This window comes from Aythya marila, assembly GCF_965140915.1.
Source record: "Aythya marila genome assembly, chromosome: 2".
Classification (NCBI taxonomy): domain Eukaryota; kingdom Metazoa; phylum Chordata; class Aves; order Anseriformes; family Anatidae; genus Aythya; species Aythya marila.
In genome coordinates this window covers 110,064,528-110,074,214 of record NC_139043.1, presented here as the reverse complement: position 1 = coordinate 110,074,214, position 9,687 = coordinate 110,064,528, and the positions used below count along the sequence as shown (strand labels likewise).

Here is a 9,687-nt window from a genome sequence, read left to right as displayed (position 1 = left end):
ATTCCATGGAGCCTGAATAAGAAGGAAGAAAGAAGAAGGAGGCTAGTAGAGCAGCTGAGGGGGAGAAATACACGGGAGAAACTGTGAGGGAAGTTGAACAGAAAGAGGCCGGCGGCCGGTCGAGGGAGTGAGGGGGAGCGGCCTGGGGACTCCACCGTCGTCGAGTGAGGGATCTCGCAGCTCTGCGGATCCATCCCCGGCCCCATCCGCGGCCCCAGCCCCACCACAGCGCCCGGCTCGTCCCGGGGGAGGGCTTCTCGTCAGCGGATCCGGCGGCGGGGCGGCGCCACGGAGCACCCCGGCAGCGCCGGGCGGGGGTCCCGGGCGGGGCCGGCATCGCCGCGGCGGGCTGCGGCCGCGGTGGCGGCGCCGCGCCGCCTCGCCTCGCCTCGCCTCGCTTCACACGGCCTCGCCTGTCCGCTCTTCGCCGCGGAGGGGCGGCGCTGCCTCCCCGCACGCCCCCGCTTCGTCTCCGGGAAGGGCGCGGGGAGCCCCTGTCGCCCCCCGGCTGGCCGCGATGCCGCGTTAGCGGAGCCCCCCCCTTCTCCCCGAGGAAGCTGCCGGGGCTGTGGCTGGGCACCATGGGCACCGCGCTCCGGGGCGCGGCGGCCGGGCTCCCTGCGCGCTCCGGCTGAGCCGGGAAGGGGATGCGCCGGCGCCCGGTGGAAATATTTTGGAAACGGCGCGGAGCGGTGCGAGGAGGACGAGCGGCACGGCGTTTCACCGGCTGAGAGGAGGAGGTCACGCGGCGGTAGCGTCTAGGCAAGTAAGTGCCTGCTTCCTCGCCGCCTTACCCCCGCCTCGAGTGACTTCTTTCTGCTGCCTGCCTCCCCCTGCTTTTGCGGGCGGTGCGGCTGCGGGGTGCCGGGGCTGGGGCTGGGGGTGCACCCCAGGAGCGCCCCGCCGCCCGCCCGGCAGCTGCGGGGAGCATCGAGATGTAAAGCACCGTGCCTTGCCGTTCCCTTGTGCACGGCTGCAGCCGGATCGCCGGAGCCTCCCGAGTCGCTTCCCACCCGTGGCTCCTGCTAGAGAGGGTTCTTGGTGGCTCAGGCTATGCGTGAGCCTCTCGGATCCGCTCGGGTGAGCGGGGTGGTGAACCCGGAGCTCTGGTTTTGATGCCTTTAACTTTCTCATGTCCTGCCTGGGGATGTTCTCCGAGGTGCTTTTTGCTGCGAGGGTATGGTTTACCCATTCGCGTTTGTTTGCTCGTTTTTAGCCCGTGGGGATTTATTGCTTGGCTTGACATTGCTGCAGAACAAAAAGTTGGCCGTAATGCATCTCAGTATACAGAGCACGGGTTGCAGGCAGAGGACTAATTCTGCTCTCGGAGCAACTCCACTTCAAAGGAGAAGGCCCATGGGTCTGTAATCTCCTGTTAAAACCTCACGGAGCTCAGAGCAGAGCTGTCACACACAGGAGGATGAATTCTCCTGCTCACCTTTCGGCACAGATAGCACATAAGCTAAGCAGCCTGCCTTCCCATATCTGCAAAACACCTGTCTCTGAAACGCAGGGGATATAGAGGTGAATTCTGGGCTGGTTTGGGAGAAGATAGAACTTCAGACCGTGTTTAATTAAGTTTGCTTGTATTGATTTCCTTGGCATCTTCTCACTGAGCCTGAAAACTACAATCTTTTACAGCGACCTTGATGTACGTTCTGTTCGAACACGAGAGCATCACAGAATAAAAGCAGTTACACAGATTTATAGCTCGGCTCTGACAGTTCACTAACAGCTCCGACAGCTCCAGGGAACACGGTAGTTTCAGCAGGGGCACCGGGCATGGTGTGTGTGTAGGCTTGGGAAAATAACTCACTCACAGAGATGAGTGTAAGTTGCAGACTTGGAAGCATACGCTCCTGCAGAAATGTCGGTGTGTGTGAAACATTTGGTGAGTTTTGGATATTTCTTTTTCTAATCAGTGAGATCTCTAGCAAAGCTGTATGTGGGGGCAGTCTCAGAGCTTTCCAGGTCAAGGAACTTTCCTTTGCTGGCAGGAGCAGATTTTCTTATGGGCTGGAACACACATTTTTACTTAGATGCAAAACTAATAGGATTAAAAGATGTTGGCTTGGCAGTACAGTGAGCACATAACTAACTCAAGTTTATAGCAGAAAGATAAAGTAAGCCTTTCCTGTAATGGTGGATGGAGCTCCCTGTGGGTAGGCTGGCTGAAGGGGACGTCATTTGTTTCAGTGCAGTTTCAGGAGAGCTTTCCTGTGGTTGGTATTTCTGACTCCCTGAAGATACTGTGAAACACAATTAGACTAACCGCTGTAACACTCCGGGACACAAACTTGCCCATTACTTAAAGCACTCAGTTTCTGCGTCATACCAAAAAAGCATAATTTTCAACAAAGTGTACCTATGGTTTTGTTGTAGTAATTCCTTCCTCTGTTGCAGAGTGGCAGGCTTTCACTAGGCATGTGCAAGGGAGATCATAAAACAGTGAAGCATGCACTGATCTGGAAGTCATTTGCACTAGATACCACATCGATGTTTTCCACAATTAACATAAGTAACTGCTTATACCTGATTACATAAATAAATGGGTTTTAAAAATTGTATCAGCTTTGCCACTTCTGATGCATATTACAGAGCCCCGTTCTTCCTTTTATTTTTAGTTCTTCACATTAATCTAATGCTATACACTCTCTTTGCCTCAAGAGGAAGAAAACATACTTTAATGATGTATCATTTGGCTTTTGCAGTGTCTTGTCCCATAGCTATGAGATAATCTAATGAAGATCTCCATCACTGAATTAAAGAGCATACTGCTCTAGACTGTCACTTACAGCCAGGTTTTCATTCTGTTACATGGCCAAAGAACCAAGTTTTCACAGAGTCTGATAGAAGAAAAGAAGTCTTCCTTTTTCTGTTAGAAACTTGAAAGTGGAAGGTAAGACCTAGGGTCTTTAATTACTTTTCAGATACTAATCAAAGCCCTTTATCTTCACATATTTTCTTTATCTCTGAATTGGAACATATCAGAAAACCTTTCTGCATATTTATACTTTAAAATGTGTGTTTTTCTTAATTTTTAAGAACTCAGGAGTGAGCATCATACTGTTTACTGTAAAGCTATTCTAGCATTCCCATTAACGTATCACAATTTGCTGGTACCTTTTGAATCAGAGATTTCCAGACTAAAGCTCAGATATTACATCTCTTTCCTGATTTTTTTCCATATTTGCTCAGATGTGGGTTTGACTTGCCAGATGTAAGTTTCATGAACTGACAGAAAGCCCTGTAAGCAAAATTAAACACATCAACAGTTAAGTAAGGTTTTTCCAGTCAGTCCAACCAAGTTGAGCATATCATTTCTATTAGTCTTAAGGCATATATATATATATATGTATATAATATATTTCATAAAGAGCTGTTTTCTGTTCTCAATTCTTCACTCTGAAGTGCTCAGACAAGTACCATTTCTTTTTCCTTGTAATTTAGCACTGGCCCTTGTGCCTGAGCCACTAGGAAAACTGAAACCATCAGTATTCCTTACCAGTTGTCATTGCCAGGTTTGCTTGCATGCATTGTTAAAAAGGTAAGGATTTGTAGCAAATTATATATGTCAAATGGATTTAACATGTGGTCTTGGCCCTTCTCATGACTATACTCTCAGTTAAGGTTTCCAGAAAAATAACTGAATGTGGGTGGGCTGAATCCCAATTTAAGTCTGCTGCATCAACGTGCACCTCTGGCAGTCTGCTGTGACATTGGCTCAGTATGATTACAACACAGACAACCTTCGGCATTTACCCTGAGTTTTACCTGCCATAGCTGGAAGACTGAGAAAGCCTTACTGTCATTGTGGCCAACCTAGATTTTCTGCATTCTTGTTGCAGATCAGAGAGCAGAGAGAAAGAGGAAGCACACATTAATAAATAAATAAATAAATAAATAAATAAATAAATAAATAAATAAAATAGATTATGCTTCAAATATACTGCTCTAATTAACACCAGATAATGCAGCGGAGGCCCTGTCAATGACATTCACATGCATATTTAATTGCTAAAGGGAAGCATCTGTCCATCTTCAGAGATTGATTTAGTGGGTGATGTGTCTACTCCTTATGAAGAAGTGGAACTCTGTAAGTGGAAACAAAGCTTTCTTCCACTGCATACTTGTGGATGTCATCACTTGGGACTCTGAGCTTTATCTTCAGAAAATAGTTGAAGTTGGCCAAAAGAGGTGGCATATGCCATTGTGTGATGAATCTGGAGGTGTATGAACCAAGGGCTGGGCTCTTCCTTGAGGACTTGGTCTCTTTAATTCATTAAAATAATGGGCAGAAGGAGACTAATTAAGAAAAATGTTTGGGATTAGATTAATTTTATGCCTTGCTCTCCAGTTTACGTTAGGTGTATGGGACAAAAAAGTAAGTGCTGTTCCTTGTGATACTACAGTGAGAGTAACAGTAGATTTTAGTTACCCGTGTGCGGTTGTTCTAAACGATGAGGCTTTGCTTGAAAAGCCAAAACATGGGTAAACGATGCTGTTGTACAAAGTTTACTGTGCCGCTCCAGTGTTCAGAGTGACTTCAGTTATGAGGCACGGATGGTTTTTGGAAAGCTGTGCAGTACTTTTTTTCCCCATGAAAAGCAGGAGGTGCCCTGCTGCCAGGAGCTGCACACATGTCCATTTTGCCCTGAGATTGGACACGAATGTTCCCGGTGTGGAACAGGTCCCGAGACAGAGCTAAAGCCCAGCACTTGTTGCTCGCAGGGTGCATTTCAATGGCCACTGAAATTCCAGTGTGAGATGTGACAGAGGTAAGGGCGCTGATGTTTTATACTTTTATACTTGATTTGGAATTGAGTCTGTGAAAAAGCTCACAGTTTTAGCCACCTTGAGCACAACTGATTGTTGGTGCAATTGACTATTCTGCAGGTACTTGAAATCTAGATCAAATCTCATGGTTGCTGGAATTTTTATTTATTTGTTATTTTTGCCATGGTATATTTGCTGCTTGCTGTTAGGTTTGGGTGTTTCTTGCGAGATTTGGTCAGATTTTCTTTCAAAGACGTGCTCTTTAAGCTGATGGCATCAAACACTTCTGAAAGTGTTTGTTGCTTGGAACTTCTGAGATAATGGTACCAGAGGAACAGTTTATTCATCAGAATATGCTCTCTCTATATATATTTTTAAAGTATTATTATTATTTTTATTTTTTGTTCTTGTTTTTCAAGTACAAACTTTTTTTTTTTTTTCAAATAGGGGACGGTATACTGGCTTTCTTGAAGATGTTAGAAATTACTCTTTAAGTCAATGCTACCTTGCTTCAAATTAATTAAGTAGACTTATATTTAAGTCTGAACAAAGGCTGTTTGAATAAAGCAGAATATATGACTTTTTTTCATCTGTAATACTAAATTTATTAAAGAAGATGGCTATCTGTAAAGAAGTAAGAATGGGGGTATTGTTGATGATATTTTTTTTTCTTCCCCTTTCTGTCAAAAACTAGAGGGAGTTTGAAATCATCCTGTACAGCTCTCAGAATCTGACCAGTGAGAGTGATTATTCCGCAGTGTAATGATTATTTTGCTATTTTTATTGAATTTCATGTAAAATTCTCAGTGACTTCAACAGGTACCAGGTTCTTAGAAATCTTCTCAAAGTTTGATATTCTTCCATAATACAGTTGTTTTCATTTGCCTTACTATAAGAACACTGATTCTTAATTGCATAATTGTTTCTGAACTTCTTTTTATGAAATGCTTTGCTGTTTCTAAATATATCATCATTCAAAATTATGTGAGATAGCTTTTTCTAGTCATTCACATGGCAAAATGTTTTGATTGACTATTTTAACAGTTGTGAATAATGAGCTGTATGCTTCAGCTTCTCCTACATAAATGGACATTGATTTTCTTTGGCTTGCTTTTGACCCCTAAAGAAGTAAAGCAATTACAATTATGCTTGCATCTCTTCTCTTTCTCTTATCATTTCATATATATCATAAACAGCCTTTGAGAACTGATCTACTTTAATCAGACTTTTTTTTTTTTTTTTTTTTTCCTTTGAGTGAAAAAGGAGACAAAAAACATTGGCTCTGCGGTTGTCTTGCAGCTCTAGATTTCATCACACACAGCTGTCTGCCTGTATACATTATCAGTTGGTCTCACAGCTGACTGTTCCTAAATAAAGTAGAATTCACAAACAGTTCATTGTACACCTGTTTTAATTAGTTATTAAATGGCAAACATTTATGAGGCAATATATATAGGTTCAGTCCATGCAGAGCAGTTATTGTCATGTAATAAAACACACACCGGTGCCTGCACAGAGCTCTTCCTGGGGATAGATTTATGAATAGGAATCAGCATCAGGCTTACAGGTTTTAAAAATCAGAGTGCCTTCATTCTAATTCTACACATTGTGTTTTGCTTTTTTATGAAACAACTTTATGAACACAGAGTGTAATATATAATAAAAAGCACTCTTTTTCAAAATCAGCGTTAGACTTTAATAACATGGAGGAATGGATTTAAAAGCAAACTGGGGTTATAGTTCCAGGAAACCAGAGTGGTTAATGCACTATGAATATGACACGTTTGGCTGCTGTCAGGGGTGCAGTTAGTAGCAGGGCTCCCTGTTGGCAAACTAAGCAACTCTATTAATGTAAGTGCAAAAATAACTACTATATTGATTTTTTCAGCTGAAGCAACTTCTCAGTCAAATACAGTGACATTCATGAGAGAATTTTTCTGGAGAAAGCTTACTGTAACTGTGTTAGACATTTCTAAGTAAAGTGTATAGAAATCATGACAGCACCTGCAGATTATCACTTTTCATTTTTCTTTAAATCACTGGGACTGTAAAAGGTGTTCCTGGATAACTGAATGCACAAATACACCGTGCCATTAGTCTTTCAGCTAGCTAATTCTTAAGCATGTATAGTAATGGTTCATCATATGCTACTTTTCACAAGCTGATGTCTTTTGTAATTGTAAGGTTGTCTGGGCTATTTTCTTGTGATGTCTTCATTAAAATTACATAAATTTCAGGTTGTTAATCTGTTTTATAAAGCAACTTCAATTTTTACTACATTCAGTAGCTTCCCCCTGACGGGGTGTTGATCTTACTGATCAGTAATTATACATTATTTTTGTTGTATTGTTATCTATGCTCTCAACACCATTTGAATAGCTGTATATTTTTGCAGTTTTCTTCTGAGGATTTCTTTTTTTTTTTTTATTTCTGAGAGACAAACTACATCATTCATTGCTTGCTTTGATTAATGGAGAAATCCAGTTGTTACTGGTGATTTGATATTCCCATGTGTTGCTGTGAACCTACACAACATGGCCTTTTATGTACCTCTTATTACATCTTCTCTAGCCTCTTTGTAATGATATTACCGTACTTTTTCCTGAAATGAGAATTTCAAGGTTGATCTGCAACATTATTTATTTTCATCATGCAGTACAGTTTACATTCAATTGATTGTTTTCTCAGGTCTGAGATTCTATATTTTTTTGTGCTCTGCTTTTGTGTTTTTACATACAATTGCTTATTAATATTAATATATTGTTATTTGTGTACTCTGTGTTTACAGGACTGAGTCCATGACTTTTCATGTTTGAATGAGAATTGATTTTGGCTTTTATAATTACTCTTCATGGTTATATATTAGCTGTAATTGTCTAACTTCAGCAAAGGCTTTTTTTTTTTTTTTTTTTTTTTTTTTTTTTTTTGTGAGAAAGGATTTTGTGAAATGGAAAAAGAGAAAAATTTGGTGACCAGTTCCCTCTTGGCAATTTAGGAAAACATCATCCAGCATCTTCTTAAATAAATTGGACCTTTCTGTTAGGGTTGCACATTGTATACAGACCCCCTTTTTCTTTTTTCACTTTTTTTTTTTTTTTCTCCCAGTATTAAACAAGATTACTTAAGTCTTATTATTTGCAAGTTTATTTTAAGTTTTCAGCCCTGAACTTGCTCATTTTTTTGTGTGTGTGTAAAAATGATCTTTTGTCTTGATACAACCTTTTTGCTTGCTTTTTTGGGGCGGACTAGATCCAATCAGTTACCTTGTCGTGTTTCTGCTGTATTGAATATTGTCTCTAAAGAAAGCTGGTAATGTGCCAAAGATCATAATCTTTAAATAATTGATGTACAATTTATGTGCAGCTGCTTCTTTTATCATAGGTAAGATGGGAAATTCTGCAGTTCTGCAGGAAAGATACCAACATGCAGGTTGATATGTCTAGTTAAGGAAGAAGTCTGTCAATCTGAGATATATATGCATACCCCTCAGATTCCTGACAGTCAGGAGTGGGAACAATAGTAAAACTCAGGAAATGTTTTAAATATCAAAGGACCTAACCTTTGAATACTTTGTTAAGGGAATCTAATCCAATGTGGCTGAATTGCAGATATGTGGGAGAACATTTGGGTCATAAAGGGTCATCTGGCAAGGACTTGAATCTCTAATCCCTCAGCCTATCAGTTTCTGTGGCTGAGATGTCTGAAAGAAAGTATAGGGTGTGGGTAGTGGAGAAAGACTTTTTGGGGAAAATACAAGCTCAAATGACATTTTTAGTTCTTTAGTTCTTTAGTTGTTTTAGTTCTTCTTTAGTCTTTAGTTCTTTCTTTAGTTGTTCTAGTTTTTAGTTGGTTTTAGTTCTTTATTTCAGCCTCGTGAATCCAGTAGTTACAAGACAGTCTGATTCTGCTTAGGTAGACAACCCAAGCAGAGTGGTATGGACAAGCTCCTGGGAAGGTCTTACATCTACAAAAATGGAATTTGTAGTCTGGTACAGCTTCTGCTGAGTATCTGACACCCAGTGGGGTTTAGGATTGCATGATGCTGTGTTTTAGGGGAAGAGTTTTTCTCCAGCTGATACAGACCAACACCTCTGTGAAAGTCAGTCCTCAGAGAATGGCACCTACTTCACTTCGTTGTGTTATCTTCTAACACGTTTTTCTTACACTAATGTTTGCTATGGGAGATTTAAAGAGGAATGTATTTAGATGTTTTTATTCAGTGTTCATTTTCAGGACATGTTTTTATTCTTATACACTATAAAGAAACATGAGGCCTCTCTTTCCTAAAAAAATGTACTGTAGAAGAATCAAATACATTTTCTAGGGAGTAACAGTAGGGAAGGATTAAGACCTGATTTGAAGTGCTACTTGAGAAATAGCTGCAGACTTGGTATGTGTCCTGTAGTACTGAAGGGACAAGCTATGATAACTTGTCATAGGAAATCACAGTCAGGGACTTATCCCACATATGCAGGTGAATGTAGCTAGATGTGCTTTCTTAGAACAAGGCATGGTACAGCTGCTGACTTTAGACGTTATAATAACATTCATGCAGGGAGACATGATACCTTTCAGGGGAATTCCTCACCCTAACTGTGCATACCATGGTAACATCAGTGGTGGAGCCAGGAGGTATTCACTGAATCTCAATGCTAAAACCCTAAAGAAACTTATAAGCATCTTTTCCCTACTTATTTCTTAAAGGAAATAAAATAATGCTTTCCTTGTGTCAATGAAACGTTTACCAAATGCTGCAGAAGCTTATGCTGATTTATAGTGCTATGAAGGGCATCAATGATGACCATTCAGCAGACAGAGTGAAAACCCTTGCGTTTTGAGATGCAGATAAGATGTCACATCCATCTGTTCATTAGAAAGAATGATAGTAGGTGCTTAAGGGCACTGATAGGG

General features: G+C 41.3%; 1 protein-coding gene across 1 annotated transcript in view; it reads left to right on the top strand.

The window, feature by feature from the left end:
• Positions 1-701: 701 nt before the first annotated feature.
• Positions 702-9,687, top strand: part of SNTG1 (syntrophin gamma 1) — a gene marked incomplete at its 3' end in the record, with an annotated part of 342,385 nt that continues 333,399 nt past the window's right edge. The window contains exon 1 of the mRNA XM_082753438.1: positions 702-766. The remainder of the gene's footprint in view (positions 767-9,687) is intronic.